Source organism: Dama dama, chromosome 32 (assembly GCF_033118175.1).
Source record: "Dama dama isolate Ldn47 chromosome 32, ASM3311817v1, whole genome shotgun sequence".
Classification (NCBI taxonomy): Eukaryota; Metazoa; Chordata; class Mammalia; order Artiodactyla; family Cervidae; genus Dama; species Dama dama.
The window spans coordinates 13,399,027-13,409,290 of NC_083712.1; positions in this window are offsets into that span (position 1 = coordinate 13,399,027).

The following is a 10,264-nucleotide window of genomic DNA, read 5'->3' on the forward strand; positions in this document are numbered from 1 at the left end:
TGGACTGTAGCCCACCAGGCTCTTCTGTCCATGGGATTCTGCAGGCAAGAATACTGGAGTGGGTTGCCATGCCTGCCTCCAGGGGATCTTCTTGACCCAGGGATGGAACCCGGATCTCCTGCACTGCAGACAGATTCTTTACCACTGAGACTCCTGGGAAGCCCGTCTTAGAGAAAGAGACGCCAGGCGTGTGTGTGCAAAGGAAAGTCCAGAAGACGGAGTGAAGGTGGGCCTGGAGCAATCTAGGAGGTTATGTGGTTAAAAAATAGGGCCTTATTATTTCAGCTCATTTTACTTCAGAGGCAGAAGCAAACAAAGGTCCTATTTGAGGAGGCCAGAAAAAGCCGCCATCCCTGTGTCATAGAAGACCCTTCTCAAAGGTGCTCGATGTGAAGTCCAGCGGAGCCCAGAGCGTGGTTTGCTCCTCCCTCTCCACAGGCCTTCCTGTTCGTCCTGGGACCGCAGCATTGGAGGGCGCCGACGGCGGAGGTTGTTGGGGTCACAGCCCCCCTAAACCAGCACCTCCACAGCCCCGAGGCTCCCTACGTCCCCAGTCAAGGTCACAGCCGCAGGCCTGGGAAGACAAGTGTCCTCGGGACAAGCCACGAAGGAGGCAGCTTTCTGCGGGAGGGACCAGCCTGCGCGAGGTACTGAGGGACTCACAGCCTTGTGAACACAGCCAGGCCCAGCCCAGCCGGTCCTGTGGACCTCGAGGCCCAAACAGCTCAGGTTTCCCGGCAAAGGATGGGCCAGGCTGATGGGAAAACCAAACCAACAGCCGGCTTTCCCCCCCGCATCCCGGCGGGAGACCCCGACTGCGGGTGGAGACCGGGAGTCAGGGGGGCCCGTCCCCGTGGCCCGAGGAGGTTTCCTAAGCGGCGGGGGCGCCCGTTCGTATAAGACGGTCACCTCCGAGGACCTGAGATGAGGACTCCTAGGTTGCGCATCTCAGCTTCCGTGACCCGGGAAATATTTTGGCTCCAGGCTTTTTTCTCCCAGACGGGCTTCCAGCTTTAGTACATTTGTGTTTGGCTCTCTTTCTTGCTGTTGTTGTTCCTTTTGAAATCCCCGCCGAGATTAGACTTCTCTGCGCGATTCTGTCTGCAAACCCGCCGCCCAGGGAGAGCGGGAGCTGGCCCGGGGCTCTCATAGACGCGGGTCGCAGAAAGGGGGTGGCGCGCCATCTCGTGGCCAGCGGAGGGACGACAGTTTGGCCACTGGCCTTAGTCCACGTCCTTCTAGGATGAGTTTGAGAACCAAGACGCAGAGAGCAAGACAGCGGCTTCAAGGCCGAGTCACCCTGTTAACACGCAGGGACACGACGTAGCTGCCCCGCGGCCAGGCCAGGCCTCGGTTCTTTCCCGGGCCCTCGCTTGCTCCCAGGTGATTTGCTCCAGGCACCCTGAATCCCTCCTGCGTCCTGAGTGCTGGGAGAATGTGCCCAGGGGCTCTGCCTTCCGTGGGGAGGACGCCCCGCCTGCCCAGGTGCCCACAGCCCTCGTCAGTCACCCCTGCCTCGCCATCTGGGGACAGAAAGGGTGTTGGGTCCCTGGTGGGCTGCTTCTTAAACCTCCCAGTCCACCCTCCTGGAAACAGGTCAGCAGGTCCTAGCGGAGCCCCGAAATCCACTTCTGGAACCACCTGTAGGGGCGATGCTGATGCAGGGGGTTTGTGGACAGAGGGATGAGGCCCCTGGAGGTGGGGAAATGGCCCCACCTGGTAAACGCCCAGGACAGACGGTCCCTCCTGTCTTGCCGGCCTCATGCGTCCAGCTGGACGCTCCCCCTTTCACACCAGTCTCACACAGGAGGAACGTGGGGTCAGCTCTCAGGTTAGGACCCAGCACTGCCTTTGGGGGCTTTCTTCTCCCAGGGGGGAGACCCACTGTTGTTGGCGTCACTGGTGGAGACCCGGCTGCCATGTGCTGGAGAGACTGGTTTTCTCTCCTTGCAGAACACCTAGAGACAGAGAGGTCAGCTTTCTCTTTGGACACCAGGAAAGAGCTCTGCTGCAGGCCTGGAAGCAAGGGGACAGTTTCCAAGAGCTGCAGGGTGGGCTTCACAGAGAGCCTGGCCTCAGAGGCCTGGGGTGCTCTCTGGGATGTCTGAAGTCAGGAGATACGAAGGAAACAGCCCTCTGTTTCCCTTTCTGTCGCTGCTGTTCAGTCGCCAAGTTGTGTCTGACTTTTTGTGACCCCCTGGACTGAAGCATGCCAGGCTTCCCTGTCCTTCACCATCTCCCGGAGTTTTCTCAAACTCATGTGCATCGAGTGGGTGATGTCATCCAACCATCTCATCCTCTGCTGCCCCCTTCTCCTCCTGCCCTCAGTCTTTCCCAGCATCAGGGCCTTGACTAGTGGAAAACTGTGCCCCTAGATGCACGTGGAGAGGTCTGAAGAAGGTTGGGAAGACATGTCTTGTGGGCTGTTATTAAATGGTGAGGGGCAACAGATCATAGTTTTTCTCACTATTGAAATGTGTTCACTTCCAGACTGAACACAGCTGGCACAGACAGGGGGGCTTGAAGTGTGGGTTTCTGCTCCAGGGTCCACTGGCCATGTCAGCCTGGAACTCCTGCCCCTACTGAGTGTCTCTGAGGATGTCTCCTGGAGGCCTGGTTTCCTCATTTGCAATCTGGGAACAGGTAAGAGTTCCTTCCGTCTTGGGTTGCTGGTAGGACCAGGTGAATCGGTGCATCAGGGCTGGTGTATAGGTGTTTGATAAATGTTTGCTATCATAGTCTGAATTCCTATTAACTCATTCAAAGAAATCCAAGAAAATAAACATTAATTTTAAGCTGGTATATTTTTCTGTGACTAGAAAAATTGGCTAAAAAATTGTTGTTTAGTCACTAACTGTGTCTGACTCTTTTGCGATCCCATAGACTGCAGCCCGCCAGGCTCCTCTGGCCATGGGATTATCCAGGCAAGAATACTGGAGTGGGTTGCCATTTTTCACTCTAGGAGATCTTCCTAACCCATGGATCGAACCCATGTCACCTGCATTAGCAGGAAGATTCTTACCACTGAGACACCAGGGAAGCTCCTGGCTAAAAAATAGAACCATATTATTTTTCTTTTTTCAGTTTGGTTTTTCATGAAAAAAAAAAAAAAAAAACCTCTGCAAACTTAAATGAGCAAATGAACTAAAGGAAATTTACCCCTATGGGGAGTCATTAAATTTCAAGGCCTCCCTGGGGGCCTCAGAGAACCCATCACTCCATGACTCCATCCCATGGAATCATTTGAGAATGCCTTTCCCGGGACTGGATAAAATGATGCAGGCTGATTTTCCATCAGCAGGGCTGTGAGGATGGTTCCCACTGGCCCCTGACCCATCTGAGGCCTGTGACTAGGTGACTGCTTTCTTTCCACATGGAAAAACTGCCTTTAATGGGAGAGATCATGATCATGGAACCCTTTGCATCTCACTGATGGGCAGAGCATTTCCTAGTTCATTTCATTTCCCTTGCCCACCAGAAGGTGCTGACTCTGTTGAAAACATGAGAGTCCATCTGCTTTAACTAGCCCATCCCCAAACCACAGCCATTAGCCTCGAGTTGGAAAGCATCATTCCTCCTGGGGTTGCTGCCTAGGTTTGAAAAGGAATGGACTTCACACAGGCAGCTCATTGAAAGAGGACTAGATCTAGACAATCTGGTCTTACATCCTAACATTACTTACTGTGTGATCTTGAGGAATCCTTCTTTCTCAGTTCCTGTGTATTCATCAGTAAGGAAGGATGGATGCTGAAGCTGAGGCTCTAATACATTGGCCACCTGATGTGAAGAGCTGACTCACTGGCAATGGACCTGATGCTGGGAAAGATTGAGGGCAGGAGAAGAAGAAGGTGGCAGAGGATGAGGGGGTTAGATGGCATCGCCGACTCAGTGGACATGAATTTGAGTGAACTTTAAGAGATAGTGAAGGACAGAGGAGTATAATGCAGTCCATGGGGTCACAAAGAGTCAGACTCAACTTAGTGACTCAGTTCAGTTCAGTCGCCCAGTCGTGTCCAACTCTTTGCAACCCCGTGGACTGCAGCACGCCAGGCCTCCCTGTCCATCATCAACTCCTGGAGTTCACTCAAGCTCATGTCCATTGAGTCGGTGATGCCATCCAACCATCTGTCATCCCCTTCTCCTCCTGCCTTCAATCTTTCCCAGTATCAGGGTCTTTTCAAATGAGTCAGTTCTTCACATCAAGTGTGAAGTATTGGAGTTTCATCTTCAGCATCAGTCCTTCCAATGAACACTCAGGACTGATTTCCTTTAGGATGGACTGGTTGGATCTCCTTGCAGTCCAAGGGACTCTCAAGAGTCTTCTCCAACACCACAGTTCAAAAGCATCAATTATTTGGCACTCGGCTTTCTTTATAGTCCAACTCTCGCATCCATACATGACTACTGGAAAAACCATAGCTTTGACCAGATGGACCTTTGTTGGCAAAGTAATGTCTCTGCTTTTTAATATGCTGTCTAGGTTGGTTACAACTTTTCTTCCAAGGAGCAAGCGTCTTTTAATTTCATGGCTGCAGTCACCCATCTGCAGTGATTTTGGAGCCCCAAAAAATAAAGTCAGCCACTGTTTCCACTGTTTCCCCATCTATTTGCCATGAAGTGCTGGGACCAGATGCCATGATCTTAGTTTTCTGAATGTTGAGTTTTAAGCCAACTTTTTCACTCTCCTCTTTCACTTTCATTAAGAGGCTCTTTAGTTCTTCTTCACTTTTTGCCCTAAGGATGGTATCATCTGCATATCTGAGGTTATTGATATTTCTCCCAGCAATCTTGATTCCAGCTTGTGCTTCATCCAGCCCAGTGTTTCTCATGATGTACTCTGCATATAAGTTAAATAAGCAGGGTGACAATATCCTTTTCCTATTTGGGACCAGTCTGTTGTTCCATGTCTGGTTCTAACTGTTGCTTCCTGACCTGCATACAGGTTTCTCAAGAGGCAGGGCAGCTGGTCTGGTATGACCATCTCTTTCAGAATTTTCCAGTTTATTGTGATCCACACAGTCAAAGGCTTTGGCATAGTCAATAAAGCAGAAATAGATGTTTTTCTGGAACTCTCTTGCTTTTTCGATGATCCAGTGGATGTTGACAATTTGATCTCCGGTTCCTCTGCCTTTGCTAAATCCAGCTTGAACTTCTGGAAGTTCACAGTTCACATATTGCTGAAGCCTGACTTGGAGAATTTTGAGCATTACTTTACTAGCGTGTGAAATAAGTGCAATTGTGTGGTAGTTTGAGCACTCTTTGGCATTGCTTTCTTTGGGATTGGAATGAAAACGGATCTTTTCCAGTCCTGTGGCTACTGCTGAGTTTTCCACATTTGCTTAGTGACTGAATAACAACAAAGAAAAGAAAATGGAGGAGTGTGGCGTTTTGTTATATGATGATCAGATGAGGCATAGATAGTGGCTGAGTGTGAGGACATGGGTGGGAGAAGCTGGCGGGTTGGTGAGGATTAAGTACCAGAGGGACTGTGGGAAGCCTAAGAGTGAGCTTGAGGAACATTGGTAACCATATGTCAAAGGCAGATAGTTATTTATTCTCTAGGACAGGGTCAGCACCAGGTAACATGGTCAGTGTGGGTTCAGCAGGAAAAAGTCTGTTTCCTGGAGACTTGCAGAAAAGTCTCTTAAACAGTAGGTACATATTATATATTAAAAATATGTAAGTCCTAGTTGTGTTTCATGTACATAGTGATAAACACACACGCAATGGAAGGGCGATGTGAACACAGGAGACACAGACCTCCACGTAAAGCCAGTGGATTGGAGACAGGCCCCCACAAGCCAAGGAATAGCAGCAAACCACCAGGAGCCGCAGACGTGAGCGGATCCCCGAGGGGCTCGAGGGGGTGGGGCCTTGCTGACACCCAGAGTTTGGACATCCGGCCTCTACAGCCAAGATAATGCATTTCTGTTCTCTCCCAGCAAGGGCATCAAAGCCCACAGCTTTGTTTTGAGGCAGCTCAGGAGGAGACACAACTGTTACAGAAAGATGATGGGAGAGACAGCGCCCTCCTGGAGGGGGCGGAAATGCAGCTCTGGGCAGGAAACTTTCCCAGAGAGAGGCTGATGGAAGTTGAGACAAGGCTGAGGTGAGCCAGCCTGGACACAGGCCTCCTGGCGTCTTGAGTGCCGTGGGATGCCGCCATGTCGCTTCCGGGAGCATTTTCACGTACCTTTTTGATGCTGCTGTTTTGACCAAAGGATATAATATTTTGAGTGATTAAAAGCCAGTGTGCAAAGGATCGACTAGACTTCACACAACAGCAGCAATGGCTAAATGACTTATTTCTCTCCACACGGGGTGTCAACTATCTCATGTGGTTATCTTATTTGTTGTTACCCTTTCCTCCATTGTTTTTATTTTATGACTTAATTTTTAAACTTTACTGACCTGTCATTGACATGTCAAGTTTGTGTGTATTTAAGGTGTACAACTGGTTGCTTTGGTAAATGTAGGCATTATGAAAACATCACCACAGTCAAGCTAAATAACTTATCCATCACCTCTGCCCAGTTACCCTGTGTGAGTATATGTGTGTGTCTGGGCGGGGGATGATCACTATTATGTACACACCCTTTTTATATATAAAACACAAAAGCAGTAACATGGGGAAAATTTCTCCAGCCTAGTAGTTTTCCACACTGGCTCTGAGGTGAGGTGTAAATGGTACAAGCTACTGGAGGACTTGGCTGACGTTCCCCTAGTTTTGTTTCAGGAAGTGACCACCCCGAGCTCGGTGGGGGGCAGGTGGGGCAGAGAGGGCTGTGGGGTCTCTTCCTCTGAGCCCTCTGTCCCCTGGAGACCACCGGGCCTCCAGGAGCCATGCGGCCAGGTCCAGGTTCTGCCGGGGGCTGGAGGCCTTCCGGAGAGTCGGCTGCAGTCTCTGTCCACTCTGGAGGGCGCCATCGGGGGCTCACTGTATCTGTGTGTGTGTGCTAAGCCCGACTCTTTGTGACCCCGTGGACTGTAGCCCGCCAGACTCCTCCGTCCATGGGATTCTCCAGGCAAGAATACTGGAGTGGGGTGCCATTTCCTCCTCCAGGGGATCTTCCTGACCCAGGGACTGAACTGACATTTCTTATGTCTCCTGCATTGGCAGGCAGGTTCTTTACCACTAGTGGCACCTGGGAACTCCCATCATATGTATTTATATCTAAAAAGAGACAGATAGATGGATAATTTTCTTTATCCACTCATCCCCTGGTGGATTCTTAGGTTGATTCTGTGTCTTGGCTGTTGTAATGAACATGGGGGTGCGGATACCTTTTCACCTTAGTGTTTTCCTTTCCTTCAGATAAATAACCAGAATTGAAATCGCTGGATCATACGGTGTTGTATTTAGTCTTTCAAGGAGACTTTGTATTGTTTTTCACAGTAGCTGCACCAATTTACGTTCCCGCCAACAGTGTACAAGGCTGCCTTTTCTCCATATCCACCCCAACACTTGCTATTTGTGGTCTTTTCGTTGACATCTGTGACAGGTCTGACAGGTGTGAGGTGCTCTCTTTGTGGATTTGATTTGCATTTCCCTGATGACTAGTGACGTTGAACCTCTTCTCATGTACCTGTTGGACATCTGTATGTCTTCACTGGAAGAATGTCCACTCAGGTCCTCGGCCCATTTTAAAATGAGTTTTTTTTTTCTTTTTGGCTATTGAGTTATGTGAAAGTGAAAGTCAAAGTGAAAGTCACTCAGTCGTGTCTGACTCTTTGTGACCCCATGGACTATACAGTCCATGGAATTCTTCAGGCCAGAATACTGGAGTGGGTAGCCTTTCCCTTCACCCGGGGATCTTCCCAACCCAGGGTTCAAACCCAGGTCTCCAGCATTGCAGGCAGATTCTTTACCAGCTTAACCACCAAGGAAGCCCATTGAGTGATGTGAGTCCCCTTTTAACCGTTTTCAGGGTACAGTTCAGTCACATTAAATGCATTCACCCTGTTCTATATCAGTTGTCACTTCCCACTTCCAGGGCTTCCCAGGTAGCACTAGTGGTAGAGAACCTGCCTGTCAACTCAGGAGACACAAGAGATGTGGTTTGATCCCTGGGTCAGGAAGATTTCCTGGAGGAGGGCATGGCAACCCACTCCAGTATCCTTGCCTGGAGAACCCCATGGACAGAGGAACCTGGTGGGCTATAGTCCATGGGTTGGCAAACAGTCGGACAGACAGACTGAAGTGACTTAGTATGTACCCCTAGCTTTTACCCCTTTCAAACAGACTTTATATTTTAAAGCCGCTTTAGGTTCAGAGTGAAATTGAGGGGAAGTCACAGAGATTCCCCACACACCCCAGGCCTGGGCTCCGTGAGCTCTGCGGGGCGGCTCCCTCACTGCCCGCAGTCAGGGGTGACCGCGGATGGCCCCTCCAGCTGATGCCCTTCCTCCTGGAAGCTTCCATGGTCCCAGTGCAGCGGGCAGTGCTCTGGCAAACACGAAGACCCCACCAGCCAGGATTCAGGGTTAGGAGAGGAATTCAAAGGCCTCTGCAGGTTTATCTGGCCAAGATCCCAGGCCTCATGGAGGCCTTTTTAACTGGGGTCCTGGTGAAAAATGAAGCCCCGAAGGCAGTTACCTCCCTGCAGAGGTGAGGCTGACTGATTAGACAATCCAACACACAAATCCATTTATGCCTGGCTTTTTTTGTTTGTTTGTTTTTATTTTTAATTTCTAGTTGGGAGAAATAACATCAAGTTTGTATGCAGATGGGAATAACCCAGTGGAGACTTTAACAATTAGCATATCACCGAATGTATTGACCATATATATTTGCCCTCCATCTAACAATCTGAATTTACAAATGCCTTTCCCCTAGAAACTGGTTATGTATTTCTGACTCTAATCTCTCAGTGTCAATACTTCCCCCAGGAACTTATCACCTTAGCAATTTGATTGATGATTAAACTCTTTCCTGGTATTTTCTAGAACCTATAGTAATCATGCTTTTTCAATAGAAATTTGACTTCCTTTACAAATAGACATTAAGCAGAAATTAACTACCATTATGTTTTAGCAGTAAGAAAAATGACTGCTGATATCAAAATCAAAAGGAAACTCATGTCCAGGACAGACTGAGTCCTCTCCTGATACATCAGCTACTACTGATTCGAATCTGATTGAACTCTGTAATTATTTGAAGTTCCGGTGATTGAGGTCTGCTCTTGATGCTGACCAGGTGGGACATCACTGTAGAAGCTGTGTTTTGTAGCAGGCATCTGGCTGCGGGAAAGACAAGCTAAAACCCACCCAGAGGGGGCATATTTTCCTGCCATGTAGGAGGGGGTGATGGAAACTGGTGATGGCTCAAATGTGAGTGCCTGCTAAATCCATCTGCCAACACAGGAGACGTGGGTTAGATCCCTGCGTGGGGAAGATCCCCTGGGGGAGGAAATGGCAACCCACTCCACTATCCTTGCCTGGAGAATCCCATGGACAGAGGAGCCTGGTGGGCTACAGTCCATGGGGTCACAAAGAGTTGGACACGGCTCAGCACACCCCACGATGAGGGCAGGGGACATGAAACAATGCTGAGGGCTGATGGTCTACAGACGGGAAAGAAACTAATGGTGTGGAGCTTTACTGCAACAGGGTTTCAACTGGATTCCTCTCTTCCTTCCCTTTTTTGGTAGCTAATATTTATCTTGAGTCTCACATGCCAGACACCATGGTAGGCAGGATCCTTGTGTGACCTCAAGAGCCCTGATGAGCTCCATGCAAGACAGGCGCTAGCATCCGGCCCACTTCCCGGATGAGGAGACTGAGGCGTCAGGCAGGACCCCTGCCAAGGTCACAGCAGGCCCGCTTGATGCAAAGCCAAGCCCTGCCCTTTGCCTTTGGCTGCTCCTCATGGAGATCCAGGCCCTGCTGCTCAACGATGCATTTATTTTTCACCCCAAGTTTATAGACGTTGTGTATATTTTCAGATAAAAATAGACTCTTTCTGGGAGGCAGCCAAAGCGTGATGAGAAAGTATCTTGAAAATTGCCAAGTGTTACAAAGAAGGTTTTTTAAACAACCTCATTACACATTATTGGACAAAATGTAATTGTTTCTATTATTAGTGGACATGTCCTAGAATTGCTTTTTTGTTTTTCTGCAGAAGTACTGACTTGGGGGTATGTTGGAAGGGAAAGGAAAAAAAAAAAAAGATTTCTCTGACCAGCACTCCAGACAGAGGATATCTGAGTCTTATGCAGCAGGTACCTATACTGCAGATGACCCCCCCACCCCTACCCCTTATGGC